We start from the raw sequence: 21,048 nt of genomic DNA, 5'->3' as shown, positions 1-21,048 counted from the left end.
CTGAAAATATAAATTGATCAAAATACCCCCGAAATAACAGATTTTCTTGCTGGTTCTGGTTCTGATTTTCGGAAAGAATTAGTACTTGAAGTACCCGAGATGGATGAATCATCCATTGGTTGCAAAATTCTATTATTTGTGAATTGGATTTCAATATTTCTATCTGTATATTCAATAATTTTATCTGGAATGGTTTGGATAGATGTTTGTGATGGTTGATTTTCATTATGGATGGACCATGTTTGTGGTCAGATAATATCTGACCATGATATTGTTTTTGATATAATCGTATTGGATTTTTCCATATTGGTTTGAAAAAATATTGTTTGTTCTCTGGTATCTATTTGAAGTATATTTGGACATAACGTATTCATAACTTTATAATAAATACGATAAATGATGGCTATGTTTTGAGAACCTAACATCATATTAAATCCTTGAGTTTTTAGATTTAAAGATAAAACAGTTAAAATATTTGGATGAGATACAGAATAATTTATAAAACAATTGAAATATATTGGTCCACTACATAAACTAGATTCGACCATCCCTAGTAACGAATCAGAAAATCTGTTATGCCTAGTATCTCGTAAGCATATTAAGATAGAATTATTTAATCCTAGACGAGTTAAGTGTTTCACAGCTATTTGGATTAATCCTACATGTAAATATTTATAGTTTTTTTTTTTATGGACTTGTAATATTTTTTGAGATAATAATTGAAAATCTTCTTCATTACTTGTAACAGATAGAGTATGTTCTACTGTTTTGATAGCATATCCGATTTTTAGATCGAATGTGCCTTTCTTATAAACATCTGCTAGTGGATCTTTGGGTATGTTCCAATTTTGTATTTGATTTTCAATATCGTTAATAATAATTTCTTCTTTATTTTTTATCCTTAGAGTCTTATTAGTTGCACTGGTTGTTTTATCCGTCAGATTCTTAATAAATTTCTCCATTATTAGGTTGCGGTTGAGTGTTATCTGGACAGTCCTCTTTGACTACCTCTTACGTTTTTTGACCTCAACGGCTCTCTTGGCCTAAACGGTCAACTAACTGGGTGTCTGAGTGTCTCTAACCTCAATTCTCGGACCAACTTTATTTAATGGATTAATTTTTTAAGTTTCTTAAAATAAAAGAACTAATGATAACTCTTAGTCCTCTAATACCGGGTTGGCTTTGATACCATAAATGCGCCAAGATCACCCGATAGATACTAACAACTCAAATACAGAACTTATCTTACAAATTGAAATATTAAACTATGATAAGATACTACTTGTTGTAATATGTTGGCATAATATAAAAATGCTAAGATGATAAAAATAACAGATACAATAGATATATCTATGACTATCCACGAAGTATGAGTATAATTACGAATTTTATGCTAAATACTAATTTAAATTGCATTGTAGAAAAACATAATAATCACATATATTGATTCAGTAAAGAAATACAAGAAAACATACTTACAGATTATTACAAATACATAAGCTGGAAAATGACTGCCATTCGTGAGGGCAGTAAGAGGGTAGAGTTGATAAATTACAATCACACATGTATTAACTAATAAAGAGTAAAGTTACCGACTTGAGAGACGGTAGATTTACAACAGTACTGAGCTACTGTCGTAGAAAGAGTAAGAGAACAGAAAGAAGAGAAGAGCAAAAGAGAGTAGAAGAAGATGGAGGAGAAAAGAGCAGAGGTCTGAGCTTGATCTTCTTTAGTTTGATCTTCTTTAGTCTGCCGGAAATCCTTGCCAACCTGCCTTCTGGTAAGTGAAGGGGGTTATTTATAGAGGGCGAGAGGTAAGTTGGTGTCCAAGGTATCATTTTTGATTGGCAAGAGGTAACTTGGTGTCGAAGGTATCATTTCTGATTGGTTGGTCCTTCAGTGAGAGGAGTTAAAGGCGAAGGATGGGATGTAAAGTTGAAGAGATGTTTGTCGTGACTTATTGTTGTCAAGTATGTGGTGGCTGTGTATTGGTTGCTGGAGAGTTGACGTGACGGAGGAATCTCTGTTTCTGTGCTTGAGGCTTCGTGGCGAGTATCCGAGGGAGGTGTGGCTGTAGTTGGAGTCACATCGTGCATAAAGTGGAGTCATGTCGTGCATAAAGTGGAGTCATGTCGCGAATAAAGGTAATATAAGAATCTGCTTTACGATTGGAGTCATGTCGCGAATAAAGGTAAATATAAGAATCTGCTTTATGTCGTATCATGTGAGTTGCTGCTGATGCTGATTGTATTGGTCGGATCGCAGTATCGGGTCGCAATTATTGGTCGGGTCTCTGGCTGAAATCTTCTAACAATGGATTGCCAGATTGAACTGTTTCTTCTGACGTAGTAGGTGCAGTGGTATCAGGAGTAAAGATATTGAGAAGATTTTGCTCTAATTCTTCAAGGTTAGCATTAGGGTGTGCTAGTCTCATCATTTTCAAATAAGCAGAAAATGTAGATAGGCTAACTGTATTATGTGCTTGTAGGTTCAAGATATTGTTCTGAAGAGGTATGCGTTTAAGGGGTAAGGAGGCAAGATCAGTACTAAAGATATCCCACCATTTAACTTTGATGGTTTTGCCAAGTTTAGGAATGTACTCATAATTATGCGTATTATTTTCAGAGATGGTATAATCCCATTTTAGGATCCAAGGTATTTGGTAGATGGCCATGAAGTAGAGATGAAAATCATCCAGTTCGGTGCAAATATTATGTTGTGCAAATTTGGTCTGAAAGGCTTGAAAAGAATCTGGTAAGATTTGTCTGCGATCCCCATAATAAAAACCAGTGGCGGAACCAGTTTGGGAATCTTTCGTAAATAGGGAGTTTAAATTGCAAGTACCAAGAGTGAGTATTATTTGGATTCTGGTATGAGAATACTTTATGCCAGGCTTCCATGTATTCAGCATATTTATAATATTTGTATTGAAATTCTGGATTTAATGATTTTTTCCCTTGGAGAGGATTACATCCCCAATCGTCATAAGAAAGTAATTTTTTGATTTGAAATTTTGAATAAGCATATACTTTAGTAGTTCCTTGATAAAAATGAACAATCGAAACTGAACCGGTTTCCATGAGAATGGATTCGTACCATTTACGGGTTTTGACCCCGTGTGATGGATTTAAATGGTTTACAAGGTAAAAGGGGGCCAATTTATTTGGGTCAATTTGTGCATGGTTATCAGAAATGGGCATATCTGCTAGGAATGCTGTGTCGATATAGATTGACTTAGTAGTGGTAGAGGTTTGCTTATTTGGGTATGTTGCCGGAGAGAATGCCGGACTTGGGGTTTGTATTGGACTTTGAGGAGGAGTTTGAATCAAGTATTTAGGTATGTTTGTGGATCGGAGAGGTGACTTAGGTGTCAGATTCAGAGAGGGATGGCTGGGCATAAGAGGCCCAAACATATTGCTTGGTACTAAGTCTATGGGTTGTTTTCCTCTTTTGTTGTTTGGAGGATTATTCATATTGTAATTCTTATTGGCAAGAAATAGTTGCAAACCGTATGGAAGTATATTTTCTTCTTCAGGAGGTGTGGGTAATGTACGGTCCCCCCTGCAAAAATTCACGGGTAAGGAAGTCAGGTAAAGAATTAGCAGAGCCGTGAAGATGCTCAATAGAGAAATCAAAGGCAGATAGAATGGCCTGCCAACGGGCAAATATTTGTTTGAAAACAAGGTTTTGCACATCTTTTTGCAGAATATCTTTGGCTGTTTTACAATCGGTGCGAATAAGAAAGGGTTGGTTTAAAATATCAGTTTGAAATTTACAAACACAGTGAATAATAGTAAGTAATTCCTTTTTCACAGTAGAATAATTTTTTTGTGTAGGATTCCAAGCTTTGGAAGTAAATCGTATTAATTGTTCTTTAGAATCAACTGATTGTTTTAATATGCCACCAAGTCTTAATTCAGAAGCATCACATTCAATTATTTTCAAAGCTGTAGGATTAGATAAAGTTAAACATGGTAATTCTTTGGCTTTTAATTTAAGTCGATGTACAGCCAAAGGATGGACATTAGTCCATGGTGGAGGATTCTTCTTTAATCGGTCATATAAGGGTTTACCATCAAGAGCTAGATTTTGGTAAAAATCACTTATATAATTTAGACATCCTAAGAATCTTTGTAATTGAGTTTTGTCTAAAATTTTGTCAGGAAATTTATCAGCAAAGAGAATGGATCTATCAATTGGGATAATTGTCCCTTGATTTATATTATGTCCTAAAAATCTAGTTTTTGTTTGGAAAAAATTTAACTTTTTAGCAGAGACTACTAACCCAGCATTTTTAACTGTGTGAATGAAAGTATGAAGATGTTTAAAATGTTGTTCAAGAGATTCAGAAAATACTAGAACATCATCAATATAAACTATCATGAATTTATAGGAAGAATTAAATATATCATTCATTATTTTTTGGAATTCAGATGGAGCATTTTTAAGACCAAAGGGCATAACATTCCATTCATATTGTCCAAAAGGGATTAAATGCTGTTTTATATTTATCTTCTTCCTTTATCTGTATTTGCCAAAAGCCAAATTTTAAATCAAGTTTGGAGAAGATGACTGCATGTAAGAGTCTATCGAGTAAATCTTTTTTATTTGAAATGAGATATCTAATCCATTGTAATACTTTATTGAGGGGTTTATAATTAATAACTAGTCGTGGAACTCCTCGTTCTTGTTCGGCGTTTTTATTGACATAAAAAACAGAACAGCTCCATGGAGATAAACTGGGACGTATGAGTTTCTTATGAAGTAAATCTTTAATTTCATTATGACATGTTTGTAATAATTTCGTATTCATCTGAATAAGTCGAGCTTTTGTTGGTATTTTTGTTTCACTAAAATTTGGTTCATATGGTAATCCAACAATATGTTGTTTTCTATGCCTAAAAGCGGTTGGTAGATCATTACATATTTCGTTTTCAATAAGACTTTTGGGTTGTATTTTTTCTATCATATCCTTAGTTTGGAGTTTTTCACTGATAATATTGTGTTTGATTTCAAGTTGTAACGATCTTTTAAAATCTTCTTTTTGTTTGACAATATTAATTTCTTTGATTTTTGGTTTATCAAGGAATTCAAATTTAATAGGGGTACCATGGGTATTTGTTTCAATACCTGTATGGAAAATAGTAATTGGATATAACAGAGTGAGGAAAGGTACGCCAAGGATTACAGCCTGGCTGAGTCCCTTGACCATAATAAATGGAGTAGGAAAACAATGTCCTTCATTACAAATTTTTGCATTAGATAACTTGTATTTAATAAATAGTCTACTTCCATCCGCAGTGTTAAGGATTTGAGTAGTTTTATCGAAGTATTTTGTAGGAACTAATCCTTCATTGAGGCAATTAAGATCAGCACCTGAATCAACTAAGGCTAGAGTTTGGAATTCATAATCATCACTTATGACAATGGTTACTAAGACAAACCATTTTTGTGGGATTACTCTATTTAATACATTTACTGATTTCCTGGTAGATGATTCGCATTGATTTATATAATCATTGGGATGATATGATTTGAGTAAGTGGTCAAATTCAATGGCATCTGAATCAGTGTCTATTTCGGAAGTTTTATTATGGAGTTCAAGGATTTGAATTCTATTTTTTAATTGGGTTACTTCTATCTTGACTGTATTTACTTCGGCTTTGAGTTCAGCAATAGTAGGTTCTTTTTGTGTGGCTTCATGCTGGCTTACACGTTTCATTATATCAGAAAAGTTATAATTATCAGGAGGTTTGACTAATGGTATATGTTTTGTTTTTGTTTTAGTCAAATTAATAAACTAAGTAATTATTTCTCTTCTTTCATCAGGATCAGAAATTTTCTCTATTAGGTCTAAAATAAGATTGTCTTTTTTTGTTAGCGTATGCATATCAGAAGTTGTTATAGGACATTTACATATTTCTTCATCTGTGTCAGAACTACTATTTGTGGACCAATAAAAATCATCATTATGCATAGTTCTTATAAAAGATGTATCACTACTTGTTGAAGTAGTGTCCGTATCTGAACTAGTAGATGAATCATATATTTGAATAATGTCTTATATTTTATTTCTGATGTGCTCATCTAATGTAATAGAGTCTAATTTTTGTTTGACTTTGCATTGGCTTTTATAATGGCCAACTTTTCCACATTTATAGCAAACAGGTAATTTCTTACTGTTTTGTTGGAATTTTTTAGATGCAAAACGTTTAGTAAATTTCTTATATTTTTTATTTTTGGTTGGAAAAGACTTGTGTGTTTTTTCGGGTTTATAAATGCGATGTTTTTTCTTTTTATATATTTTATGTATTTTATGTGGTTTATTTTTATCAATATGATAGCCAAATTGTTGGCAGAAGTCTCCTAACTCTTTTTCACCACTTATCTTTTGTTTATCAAGTTGCTTTTTAAGTTTCATATCTGTGCATAGGGCTAAGCCTTCAGCACATATTTCAGAGGATAATTCACCTAAAGTATATTGAGAGTAGTTGGGGGTATTTTGGTCAGTTTATATTTTGAGAATTATTTTATTTTTATGTTTATTAGATTCTCCTATTTTTGTAGAATAGACGTTCAAAATTTCAAGTGATTTGGATTTTTATTAAAAAAAAATTAAATTCAAACACAAAATGAGGTCGTGAACATTGAATCGAGATCATATTCAATTTGGGCTGTTGGCTGACACTGTAGATGTTAGCCTGTGGGTTAATAGGATCATTTCCCTATATATATATATATATATATATATATATTGCAACACCTTATAAGGTTGTACCCAAAGATATGGGAAAAAAGCATGAATTAATACCCCATATTATAGAACAAAACAACTATACAAATTTATACATGCAATCCTTAAGAAAACAGGCAGAACGTATAGAAAGATTAGTCACTTCTCAACCTAAGGGAGTAAGCCCTCCTATTCCTAAAGCTGTTTTGTTTAAACCTCCTCCGGAACTCAATAAAACGAAATTTCATATTGGAGAAGATAACAAAACATTAATGGATTAGTTAATATCTAAATTAGCCCAATTAGATATCAAACGAATCCCCTCTCCAAAGATAAGTATTCCTGTACCTATACCTAGTATCCCAGAATCATCTGATAAAGGTAAACAGAAGATTCCTGAGCATGATACTTTAATGCTCCAAGAAGAAGAACCAACCATAGATGATACTCTACAAAATAGAGAACTCGCTTTTATGGATACAACAAACAATGATATCAATAGAATAGCATATCGTAAAACATGGAAACCAATTACAGCTTTACCATATTATAAAAGACTGACACCTGTTGATGTCCAATTAGAAGAAGATGCCATACAACAGGCAGTATCCTATTCAGGCAGATCAATTGTAAATTGGACTATAGATGGCCTATCTGATTTAAAAATATTAGATGATATGAGACATATGACTATGTTTGCATCAGTTAATAAAATGGCTGGCAATCCTGATCAAGTGGTTGCCAAAGCAATAGTGAATGGATTTACAAGCTGGTGGGATTTTTATGTTGATGATGAAATAAAAAATAGAATCCTAACCAACACCAGACAATGGACAGCCAGAAATGAACAAAATCAAGAAATAATATATACAGAAAGTGATGCTATAAACACTTTAATTTATACTATCACCTTATACTTTGTAGGTAGTACGGCTTTATTAGCAGCAAGATCAAAAGATTTGCTGTCAAACCTACGATGTCCTACTTTATCCCATTATAAGTGGTATAAAGACGTATTCTTTTCAAGATTGTTGATGAGAGAAGATTGCCAACTGGATCATTGGAAGGAAAAGTTTATAGCAGGTCTTCCCTACTTATTTGCTGAAAAAGTCAAAGAAAGCCTTAGAAAGAAACATAATGGAGTTATCATATATTCTGCTTATACATTAGGATAATTATTAGCAGAAATATGCGTTGAAGGATTAGCATTATGCACAGACCTAAAGCTTAAACGCCAACTAGATAAACACAAATTACTAAACGAAAAGAGCTTAGTGATTTTTGCGAACAGTTTGGTTATCATATAGACAGAAAAAATAAATCGGAAAAACTATATAAGAAAAAGAAAAAATATAAGAAAGAAAAATATAGGTCCGATAAATTACATAAAAAATATAAGAAGTCTAAAAAACAAAAATTTATAAACAAGTTTTCTTCCAACACTAAGAATAAAAAGAAAATACCAGTATGTTATAAGTGTGGAAAACTTACACTATAAACACCAATGTAAATTAAAAAAGAAAATAGATGCTTTATAATTAGATGAGTCATTAAAAACAAAAATATATACTATTATCAATTATGATAGTACATCCTCTTCAGGTACAAATTCCAATGAATCTTTAATAGGAAATATACAAGAAGATGATTTTGAATGGACAGATTCTTCAGATTCCTCTTAACAATCTTCTAATCCTATGCAAGAATCAAATTGTGCTTGTCCCCTCCAAACGCATAGTCTTCATACTTTAACATAGGAAGATAATTTGATTTTAGATCTCATAGAAAAAATTACAGATCCAAATGAAAAAAGATCTGTTATTATTACATTTATTAATCTAACAAAAACCAAATCCAAAACACCTCCTATCATTAAAACACCAGATGAATATAACTTTGCAGCCATTATGAAAAAGGTCAGTGAACAACATCTCACTGTCCAAAAAAAACCTTTTATTTCTGAGTTAAAACAAGAAATAAATGAAGTAAAGAAAAAAGTACACCAGTTAAAAAATAGACTAAAAATCTTAGAGTTACAAAATCTATCTAATCATAATTTTGATACAGATGAATTAGAATTCAACCATTTGGTTACAACATATTGTCCTGACAAACCAGAAGCTTCAGAAACTAAATCACTTCTGATAGACGAAAGTCCTCCTTTTGTTAACCTCTTGGATAAAATTATTATACAAAAATGGTTTGTACAAGTAACCATTATAGTAGCAGAAGATTATAAATTTCAAACATCAGCCTTAATAGACTCAGGAGCTGATTTAAACTGTATAAATGAAGGGCTTGTACCAACAAAATATTTTGATAAAACAACTCAAATCTTAAATACTGCAGATGGCAGTAGACTCTTTATCAATTATAAATTATCCATGCTTCTGTTTGTAATAATCAACAGTGTATCCAAACACCATTTATCATGGTAAAAGGACTAAGCCAAGCAGTTATCCTCGGAGTCCCATTCCTTACACTGTTATGTCCTTTATCCATAGACCATACAAGAATAACATCCACTTACCAAAATGTCCCTATACACTTTGAATTTATTCATAAACCAAAACTGAAAGAAATCAATAATGTTAAAAGCCAATTACAAAACAAAGAAAATTTTCTTTGCACCCTAAAACAAGAAATTAAATTTAAGCATGCAACAGAACAATTACAAAATTCATTAATTCTACAAAAAATTCAAGAACTTCAACAACAGATAGAAACTTCTATCTGTAGCGAACATCCCAATGCTTTTTGGGATAGGAAAAAACATAGTATAAGTCTCCCATATGAATCAGGATTTGATGAAAGACAAATTCCTACAAAAGCAAGATCAATTCAAATGAATACTACTTTATTAGAATTATGTAGAAAGAAAATTACTGAACTTCAAAATAAAAAACTTATCAGACCTAGCATATCACCATGGAGTTGTGCAGCTTTTTATGTTAATAAAAATGCTGAAAACGAACGAGGCGTTTCTAGATTTGTTATAAATTATAAACCATTAAATAAAGTATTACAATGGATCAGATATCCAATTCCGAATAAAAAAGATTTACTAGATAGAGTAGCTAATGCTTGCATATTTACCAAATTTGATATGAAGTCAGGATACTGGCAAGTTCAAATTAAAGAAGAAGATAAATATAAGACAACATTCAACGTCCCCTTTGGCCAATATGAATGGAATGTTATGCCTTTTGGATTAAAAAGTGCTCCATCAGAATTCCAAAAAATAGCGAATGATATTTTCAATGCTTACTATCAATTTATGATTGTTTATATTGATGACGTTCTTATCTTTTCAGAATCAATAGAAGAACATTTTAAACACATTAATACTTTTATAAGTGTAGTAAAGCATGCTGGATTAGTTGTATCTGCTAGAAAGATTACTTTATTTAAAACTACTATTAGATTCTTAGGACACAATATTCATCAAGGAACAATTATCCCCATAGACGGTTCAATTCAATTCGCTGACAATTTCTAGATCAAATTTTAGATAAAAAAGAACTTCAACGGTTCTTAGGTTGTCTCAATTATGTTATTGATTTTTATCAAGACCTTGCTATGGATGCCAAACCCTTACATGATAGATTAAAAAAGAACCCTCCACCTTGGACAAATGTACACACAAAAGCGGTACAATTGATCAAACAAAAAGTCAAAACTTTAACTTGTCTTTTTCTCCCTAACCCTACTGTATTTAAAATCATTGAATGTGATGCTTCATAGTTGGGTTTAGGAGGAATCCTAGAACGACAAGTTTATAGTCATGAACAACTACTCAGGAATACTTCTAAGGCTTGGAATTCCACCCAACAAAATTACTTTACAGTAAAAAACGAACTACTTGCCATTGTTCATTGTGTAACCAAATTTCAAAGCGATATTCTAAATCAACAATTTCTCATTCGCACTGATTGCAAAGTAGCCAAAGATATTCTGCAAAAAGATGTTCAAAATCTTGTCTCCAAACAAGTATTTGTTCGCTGGCAGGCGATTCTCTCTGCTTTTGATTTCACTATTGAACACCTTCACGGTTCTTCCAATTCCTTACCTGATTTTCTTACTCGTGAATTTTTGCAGGGGGGGCCACACTGACTCCAACGACGATACCCCTCTTTCACTTGCACTACAGCTATTTGCAGCTAATAAAAATAATACTCTGTCTGATTTATCCTATACACCAAATAACCTACCCTGAATATAATACATTAACTCCAGCCTTTATACCTGCTCAATCAAAGCCGTCTTATAGGCCTAATCCAAATATTCCTCGTTCTTCATTCATAGAAAGAGCTTTCCTCATGGATATAACCATTGAAGATCAACATACCCATATGGACCCAACCAAACTTGCTCCTCTCTACCTCATAAACCATCTCAATCCCACAAATGGGGTGAAAACCCGAGAATACTATGAGGCTATATTAATGGAAACAGGATCTATCTCTGTGGTCCATTATTATCAGCAAAATACAAGAGTTATTGCATACTCTAAAATGCAAATAAAAAAGCTTTTATCCTATAAAGAGTGGGGTTGCAATCCCACTCAAGGGAAAAAATTAAATAATCCAGAGTTTTTCTTATAAATATTATAAGTATGCAAAATACATTGAAGCATGGCATAAACTATTTTCATATGAAAATCTCAATAATTCTCATAGTTGGTATATCCAATTCAGGATGCCCATTTTTGAAAGATTTCCCAGTTGGTTTAAAAATTGGTTTCTTATATGGGGTTCTACAACTGATATTTTACCTCCTGCTTTTAAGAAAGCACATGAGCAGTTTGCAATATTTAATAAGATTGATAATAATACGGATCCACACTTATATTTTGTCACCTTATATCAACTCCCATGGATCATGAAATGGGAATACTCTGTGTCTTCCAATAATACAGCCGACTATACCTATATCCCTCGTTTGGACGAAACTATCTCTGTCAAATGGTGGGATATTTTCAACATGGATCCCGCTACAATTGTACCCAAAAGAATACCACCAGAGAAACCCATTTATAATCCCAATCCTTCTGCTTATAATACTGCCAACACTTCATTCGATTTCCCTACATATCTCCGAAATATGCTCCAAACCAATCCCGATGCCACCAAAGAAACTCTGGAAAAACAAATGAGAGAAGTATTTGCGGAAACAGGACGCAAACCAGTATCCTCAGAAGAAACAGTGCAATCCTCTCCAAATCGTGTGAATAGATATTTCTCACTAGAAGAAACAGACCCAGAAGAAGAAGAAGAAGAAGAAGAAAAAGAAGACCCCAATGAATTCAGCCAAAGACCGTAAAAATGCTTCACCGTACCATGTCACTTCATATACTGTACCAGGATGCTTTCCGTATCACATGTCATTATCAAGCTACTAATATCAAGATACCCTCCAAACCATTAACTCTCGGACCAACTTTCTTAGATGTAAATTTAGTTAGGTTTCTATGGTATTACTGTAACTTTTGCACTCTGGCTCTGATACCAAAACGGATCAAGATCTAGTAATTCATCAATTCAACCTTTTATAGAAGATATGTAAAGAGCAAACTATTATACTTTAGTAATTCTTGTAAAATACGGTAGTAATTTAAGCAAAATAGGATTATTAAGATGCAAGGAATAACAGAAATATCGATAACAAACCACGATGTGTGTGTATGATTACCTATTTTAATACTGAACACAATTTTGAACTGCATATCATATCAACTGTATATAAACACATTACATTAATACAGACCAGCTTATATTACATTACAAACCATCTGTATAAAACATAAACGTTATAAAAACATGAACAAACACTTACAACTTACAGATACAATAACTGGAGGATAGCTTCCAATTTTGAGGACAGTATGATGGGAGTGTATGAAAATTACAGTCTCACATAATACAATTATAAGAGAAGAGGATAAGAGAGAACCTGGTTTTGGTGAAGCAAAAAGATAGGAAAGACCTGGATATCATGAGATGGGTTCAAGCTATGAGGTCAAGACAGCAACAGTGGAGCAGTATGGCAGTCGTGGTCGTGAGACCAAGAGAGTAGACAGAGAGCAGAGAGGTGAGCAGAAGACTGTGAGAGGGTAACAGAGCAGAGAGATGAAGAGAGCAGATGACTGTGAGCAGGAGAGAGCAGAGAAGGAAGAAAGCTCCGAGACCTACTCAAAATGAGGGAGTGTGGTGCCTTATATAGGCGAAGGTTGAGGTAGCTTAACGAGGAAGGAAGAGGAGGAGAGCGACTTGATTTGACGTAAAGGAAGAAAAAGAAAGATGCTTAAAGAAGCATTTGAAAAAGAAAAGACAAAAGAAAAGACAAGAAAAAGAAAGATGCTAAAATAAGCATCTGAAATAGTAGTCTTTTTGTCGTCTTATGCCGTCAACATAGTGCCTGGTTTGTCGTATGTGTCGGCAGCTACAGTGTCTGGTTTGTCGTTCAGCTACAGTGTCTGTGGTATGTGTCGGTAGCCACAATGTCTGATTCGGAGGGTATCTTGACATAGTAGCTTGATAATGACATGTGATACGGACAACATCCTGGTACGGTATATGAGGTGACATGGTACGGTGAAGCATTTTTATGGTCTTTGGCTGAATTCATTGGGGTCTTCTTCTTCTTCTTCTGGGTTTGTTTCTTCTACCGAGAAATATCTATTCGCACGATTTGGAGAGGATTGCACTGTTTCTTCTGAGGATACGGGTTTGCGTCTTGCTTCCGCAAATATTTCTCTCATTTGTTTTTCCAGAGTTTCTTTAGTGGCATCGGGATTGGTTTGGAGCATATTTCGGAGATATGTAGGGAAATCGAATGAAGTGTTGGCAGTATTATAAGCAGAAGGATTGGGATTATAAATGGGTTTCTCTGGTGGTATTCTTTTGGGTACAATTGTAGTGGGATCCATGTTGAAAATGTCCCACCATTTGACAGAGATAGTTTTGCCCAAACGAAGGATATAGGTATAGTCGGCTGTATTATTGGAAGACACAGAGTATTCCCATTTCATGATCCATGTGAGTTGATATAAGGTGACAAAATATAAGTGTGGATCCGTATTATTATCAATCTTATTAAATATTGCAAACTGCTCCTGTGCTTTCTTAAAAGCAGGAGGTAAAATATCAGTTGTAGAACCCCATATAAGAAACCAATTTTTAAACCAACTAGGAAATCTTTCAAAAATGGGCATCTTGAATTGGATGTACCAACTATGAGAATTATTGGGATTTTCATATGAAAATAGTTTATGCCATGCTTCAATGTATTTTGCATACTTATAATATTTATAAGAAAAATCTGGATTATTTAATTTTTTCCCTTGGGTGGGATTGCAACCCCACTCTTCATAAGATAAAAGCTTTTTTATTTGCATTTTAGAGTATGCAATAACTCTTGTATTTTGCTGATAATAATGGACCACAGAGATAGATCTTGTTTCCATTAATATAGCCTCATAGTATTCTCGGGTTTTCACCCCATTTGTGGGATTGAGATGGTTTATGAGGTAGAGAGGAGCAAGTTTGGTTGGGTCCATATGGGTATGTTGATCTTCAATGGTTATATCCATGAGGAAAGCTCTTTCTATGAATGAGGAACGAGGAATATTTGGATTAGGCCTATGAGACGGCTTTGATTGAGCAGGTGTAAAGGCTGGAGTTGATGTATTTTATTCTGGGTAGGTTATTTGGTGTATAGGTGAAATAGATGGTGAGAGAGTGGCCAAGGGTGGACCCTCAAGTAATGCAGGTACTATTTCAAGAGGGCGTTTCTCATTGCGAGAATTGTTACGAGTGCCCATTATAGTAGATAAATCAGACAAAGTATTATTTTTATTAGCTGCAAAGAGCTGTAGTGCAAGTGAAAGAGGGGTATCGTCGTTGGCGTCAGTGTGGCCTCCCTTGCAAAAAATTACTCTACAGTAAAAAAGGAACTACTTGCCATTGTTCATTGTCTAACCAAATTTCAAAGCGATATTCTAAATCAACAATTTCTCATTCGCACTGACTGCAAAGCGGCCAAAGATATTATGCAAAAAGATGTTAAAAATCGTGTCTCCAAACAAATATTTGCTCGCTGGCATGCGATTCTCTCTGCTTTTGATTTTACTGTAGACGTCTAGGCAAAGTACCCGCCAAGGCCAGGATGAGCCGCTTAGGGGAAAACGTTGAACCCTTGGTCGTCCAGATTGTCATTATCTGCAACCTACGGATGGCAAATTTAATTAGGAATCTTAAAGGTAAAACAGTAACTCAAACTCTAAGAGTAAAAAATAAGGAGGAAATAGTAATAAATGATGTTGAAAAACATATACAAAATTGGAATATTCCCAAAGTGCTTATCTCAGACATTTATCAAACGGGAACATTTAATTTAAAACTCGGATATGCAATTAAGACACTGGAAGAAAGTTTATCAGTAACTCAACATCAAAAAGACTTCCAACAGTTATCGAGAAAAATAATAGAAAAACATAAAGAACGTCATCAATATAAACAATCATAAATTGATAGTAAGCATTGAAAACATCATTCACTATTTTTTGGAATTCTGATGGAGCATTTTTTAATCCAAAAGGCATAACATTCCATTCAAATTGGCCAAATGGGACATTGAATGTTGTCTTATATTTATCTTCTTCTTTAATTTGAATTTGCCAGTATCCTGATTTCATATCAAATTTGGAAAATATGCAAGCATTAGCTACTCTATCTAGTAAATCTTTTTTATTCGAAAGTGGATATCTGATCCATTGTAATGCTTTATTTAATGGTTTATAATTTATAACAAGTCTTGGAACGCCTCGTTCTTTTTCAGCATTTTTATTAACATAAAAAGCTGCACAACTCCATGGTGATAAGCTAGATCTAATAAGTTTTTTATTTTGAAGTTTAGTAATTTCCTTTCTACATAATTCTAATAAAGTAGTATTCATTTGAATTGGTCTTACTTTTGTAGGAATTTGTCTTTCATCAAATCCTGGTTCATATGGAAGACTTATACTATGTTTTTTCCTATCTCAAAAAGCATTGGGATGTTCGCTACAGATAGAAGTTTCTATCTGTTGTTGAAGTTCTTGAATTTTTTGTAGAATTAATGGATTTTGTAACTGTTCTGTTGCATGCTTATATTTAATTTCTTGTTTTAGGGTGCAGAGAAAATTTTCTTTGTTTTGTAATTGGCTTTTAACATTATTGATTTCTTTCAGTTTTGGTTTATGAATAAATTCAAAGTGTATAGGGACATTTTGGTAAGTGGATGTTATTCCTGTATGGTCTATGGATAAAGGATATATCAGTGTAAGGAATGGGACTCCGAGGATAACTGCTTGGCTTAGTCCTTTTCCCATGATAAATGGTGTTTGGATACACTGTTGATTATTACAAACAGAAGCATTGGATAATTTATAATTGATAAAGAGTCTACTGCCATCTGCAGTATTTAAGATTTGAGTTGTTTTATCAAAATATTTTGTTGGTACAAGTCCTTCATTTATACAGTTTAAATCAGCTCCTAAGTCTATTAAGGCTGATGTTTGAAATTTATAATCTTCTGCTACTATAATGGTTACTTGTACAAACCATTTTTGTATAATAATTTTATCCAAGAGGTTAACAGAAAGAGGACTTTCGTCTATCAGAAGTGGTTTAGTTTCTGAAGCTTTTGGTTTGTCAGGACTATATGTTGTAACCAGATGGTTGAATTCTAATTCATCTGTATCAGAATTATGATTAGATTGATTTTGTAACTCTAAGATTTTTAGTCTATTTTTTAACTGGTGTACTTCTTTCTTTACTTCATTTATTTCTTGTTTTAACTCAGAAATAGAAGGTTCTTTTTGGACAGTGAGATGTTGTTCACTGACCTTTTTAATAATGGCTGCAAAGTTATGTTCATCTGGTGTTTTAATGATAGGAGGTGTTTTTGATTTGGTTTTTGTTAGATTAATAAATGTAGTAATAACAGATCTTTTTCCATTTGGATCTGTAATTTTTTTTATAAGATCTAAAATCAAATTATCTTCCTGTGTTAAAGTATGAAGACCAATGGTTTAAAAACCGGATCGGTGACCCGGATCGGGCTTTTCAAAAACCGATCCGGATCGGCGAATCGGCGATCTGGATCGGCGAATCGGCGATCCGGATCGGAATCGGGTGAATCGGTCAGAATAAAGCTTCAAAAAAATCCGAAAAAATTATTAAAATTCATTATAAATATTGGTTTTTAGGAATTTAATAAGGGTACTCCATTAAGAATTTTCATGTTTTTGAATGAATATGCTAATATTGATATGTTCTTTCCCTGCATGAACCGCCATTCAGCATTTAATTTACAGTATTTCGTGCTCATCCCTACACTGTTGTTGTTGGGACTCGATATGTGAATAATATGGCTGGGATAGGGTGGCCTCAGAATCATCATCTCTCTCGTTTTCTCTTTGAATAATATGGATTAAAAAAAAAAAAAAAAAAAATTTCAAAAAAATTCTATCATGGATTACAAAAAAAAATTCGATCATGGATTAAACAAAAAAAATCACAAATTTTCAAAAAATTCAATCATGGATTACATAAAATTCGATCATGGATTACAAAAAATTCAATCATGGATTACAAAAAACTCTATCATGGGTTACAAAAAAAGCAAAAAACAAAAAATTCAATCATGGATTAAAAAAAAACAAACAAACATTTCGATCATGGATTACAAAAAAAAAACAAACATTTCGATCATATATTACAAAACATTCGATCATGGATTACAAAAAATTCTATCATGGGTTACAAAAAAAAAAAAAAAAACAAAAAAATCGATCATGGATTACAAGAAAAGAAAACAAACATTTCGATCATGGATTACAAAAAATTCTATTATGGGTTACAAAAAACCAAAAAATTCCATCATGGATTACAAAAAAATCTATCATGGATTACCAAAAAAAAAAAAAAAAAAAAAAAAAAAAAAAAATCCGTACGGAATCGTCGATTCACTGTTCGGACTCGCCGATTCCGTACAGTGAATCGGCGATTCACTGTACAGAATCGTCCGGTTCTCTCTAGAACCGGACGATTTCCGATTTTTGGGCGATCCGGTTCCTTTTTCATTATTTCCGAGTCGAACCGGGCGAGTCCGGTTCGACTCGGCGTTTTTTAAAACGCTGATGAAGACTATGCATTTGGAGGGGACAAGCACAATTTGATTCTTGCATAGGATTAGAAGATTGTTCAGAGGAATCTGAAGAATCTGTCCATTCAAAATCATCTTCATGTATATTTCCTATTAAAGATTCATTGGAATTTGTACCTGAAGAGGATGTACTATCCTAATTGATAATAGTATATATTTTTGTTTTTAATGACTCATCTAATTGTAAAGCATCTATTTTCTTTTTTAATTTACATATATATATATATATATGTATATATATATATATATATGCACGCACACACTCCAAATTGCATCTAGATTTAGTCTTGGAAAACAAAAAAAAATGGATGAAAATAAGGTCAACATTTTGAAATGATGAGATAGTCCACATTGTAATTTACCAAAAAGGCTATCAATAAGATTAGATGGTTGATAGCATGTCTAAGTATCTGAATTTTTTTGTTTTTTCAATACAAAAACCCAGAACTTTCGGTTCCCAAAGCCGAAATTTTCAGAAATCAACACAAGCCCTTTGAGAGGAAATGGAACTTCTTAATTGAGTTTGCACATCTTCAAATTCTTATGGCAAAAATCTCAATTCCTCGTTGCCTATAACTTATTTGGAATGTATCCATGAAAAACCAATGGGATAATCTCAAAATTTATGCTTAAATTATACAAAATCTCGAGAAAGAAACTGAAAAATTCAATTCGAGAGATAATCGATGTGATGATTCGATGCAAAGCTTGATTAATATTTGAAAACTCATTTTAGGGACTAAAACAATAGTTCCACCATATCAAAATGGATGAAAAACTTACAAAAGGTGTCCAACCAAAACCTAAAGAAAGAAAAGAATGAACAGAGAAAATAGAAAATGGGGACTTACCTTTGCAAGATTGTGGTCTGGAGTCCTCTTGGTGCTCTTTTAAAATCGTTTTTCCAAAGAAAAGTTTGGCTTTTGGACTTCTAACTGCAAAAAGATCGGGTTTCACACATTAAAAAACAAGAAAAAGAAAAAAAGAAAGGGTTTCGATAAAATCAATTTTTTTTTTCCCATTTTTTAGTTGTGGGATGGGTTGAGTTTGATTCTTCATGTTGGTTAAAACGTTATGGGCTTGATTGAGTCGCTTGGCCCATTGACTCATGTGAAGAGTAGTAGATACATATTTATCTGTTGAGTTTCCTCTTAGTGTATGTAAAAAGGGTTGAGAGTTGAGACTCAATTGAAACTTGATCTGATTTTCATTCAAGTTGAGTTGACTCAATCGAGCTTTTCAACAGTTGATCAAGTCTGTCAGCATTGATACTGATCTAGTAAAACGAAATTATAAATTCATTGCTGTAATTTAAGGTATGTGTATTTTTATGGGAAAATATCAGATATATCCCTTTTTTCTCAAGAAATTAAAAAAAACCCCAATTTCTTTGAAAACCTCATTCATAATCAAATTTTTACTATTCATGTTTCTGTACCAAAAATACCTTTCGTGAAGGTCATCACGGTGCTTATAAAACACCCTTTCAAGCCACTAAAGCATCACGGTGTATTAGGAAGCTTTAAAGCATCACAGTTCTACTAGAACCGTGTTGGGCTTTTAACATATCAATCATCATAGTTCTAATTGAACCGTGATGGCCTTTTAACCTATTAACCATTGCGGTTCTAATAGAACCGTGATAGCCGTTTAACTTCTGGGGAACCGCCACAGTTCTAATTAAGCTATGGGAATCATCATGGTGCTAATGTAGCCGCGATGGCTAAAGTAATGGCAATATAGAAGATTCTGTACAGTTGGGAATTAAGTAGTAACTGGTTGAAGCCACTCAAATGGTTTTATTATATTCAAAGCTTGTTGCAGTAGTTTTCACTTGACTTGCAACTGGGGTGCTTTAATGATCTCGGAACACTTGACCTTTGAGAAATGAAAGAAACTGCAGTGAAGCTGCCATTGAAGTTAAAGTTTAATCCTGCTTTATACTCGTTACCTGAATTTTTACTGTAGCAATCATTACACGTTTTGATTATTCTAAGATAACTTCTGGTTGCTGCCAACAAGTCAACTGGAAGACATTGACTTGACATAGTAGGTTTGGACCCAGACTATTAACCAAAAATGAAAAGCAATAACGAGAAAAAAATTGAGGTACCTAAAAGAACTTCTGAATCAATAAGAACACAGCGAAATACAAAGGTAAAAAATTAACTTCGGATTAAAAGTATGGATACAACTATATCTCTTAATTCGTATCCATCAAAAGAAAAAACTCTATGCTGAAACATCTTTTTTTCATATCTGATGGTTCTTGATGTCACGTTCTTTAGAATCGATGTTTGGTTAACTGAAAATATTCCAATTTTCCCACTGATTAACACTTTCCTGCACAGATAATGCAAAAAAGCTAACCTACTTGTTTGCAATTTGACGCATAATATGTTTTCTTACATTATGCCAGCAAGTCATAGAAACCATTTCATGGGGCCAGCCATAATGTTTATGGCATATGACTTTATGAGAGTCCAGTAGCATGCTGCCATGTTGTACTCAAGAGAAAGGAAAATCCATTATAACATAATGTGACAAATATAAGATATAAGGTGTTTAAGTACATTCTATTTTCAGAAATGACGAACACACACAGTTATATTAGCACCATGCTGGTTCCCATAGCTTAAAGCCATCACCGTTCTAATAGAACCGTGATGCCTTGAAACTTTGTAATACACCGTGATGCTTTAGAGGCTTTGAACTAGGGTGGGACTGTGATAACTTTTGCAGCTCTATTACTTCTGTGAAGGCTATTTTAGGTACAAAAATGTGAACAATAAAAAAATTGGGTTTGTGTTTGTGTTATCTCAGGCATTAACTATTGGACATTGTTAGTATATTAGTTATTAATTGTAATTTCCCTATTTTTATGGGTTCGTGTTATCTCAGGCATTAACTATTGGACATTGTTAGTATATTAGTTATTAATTGTAATTTCATCATTCGTAATTTGGTACATAATTTTTATATGTATTATGCATCAGTTTGTGCAACTAATTATGAATTGGACAATGCCTTATAATATTAACTGGATTATTCATACTTCATAAACACCTTTAATTCACGGGCAAAGGAGACAGCTGTCTTATTTTTCT

At 33.2% G+C, this 21,048-nt stretch overlaps 1 protein-coding gene across 7 annotated transcripts in view; it reads left to right on the top strand.

Annotated features, from left to right (window-relative positions):
• Positions 1-21,048, top strand: part of LOC18435896 (uncharacterized) — a 56,738-nt gene that overhangs the window by 18,970 nt on the left and 16,720 nt on the right. The window lies entirely within an intron of this gene.

This window comes from Amborella trichopoda, chromosome 2 (genome assembly GCF_054954075.1).
Source record: "Amborella trichopoda isolate Santa Cruz 75 chromosome 2, AtrichopodaSantaCruz75HAP2 v2.0, whole genome shotgun sequence".
NCBI classification, from domain to species: Eukaryota; Viridiplantae; Streptophyta; class Magnoliopsida; order Amborellales; family Amborellaceae; genus Amborella; species Amborella trichopoda.
Note: the sequence above shows the minus strand (reverse complement) of the source record. Positions and strands in the feature narration are given on the sequence as shown.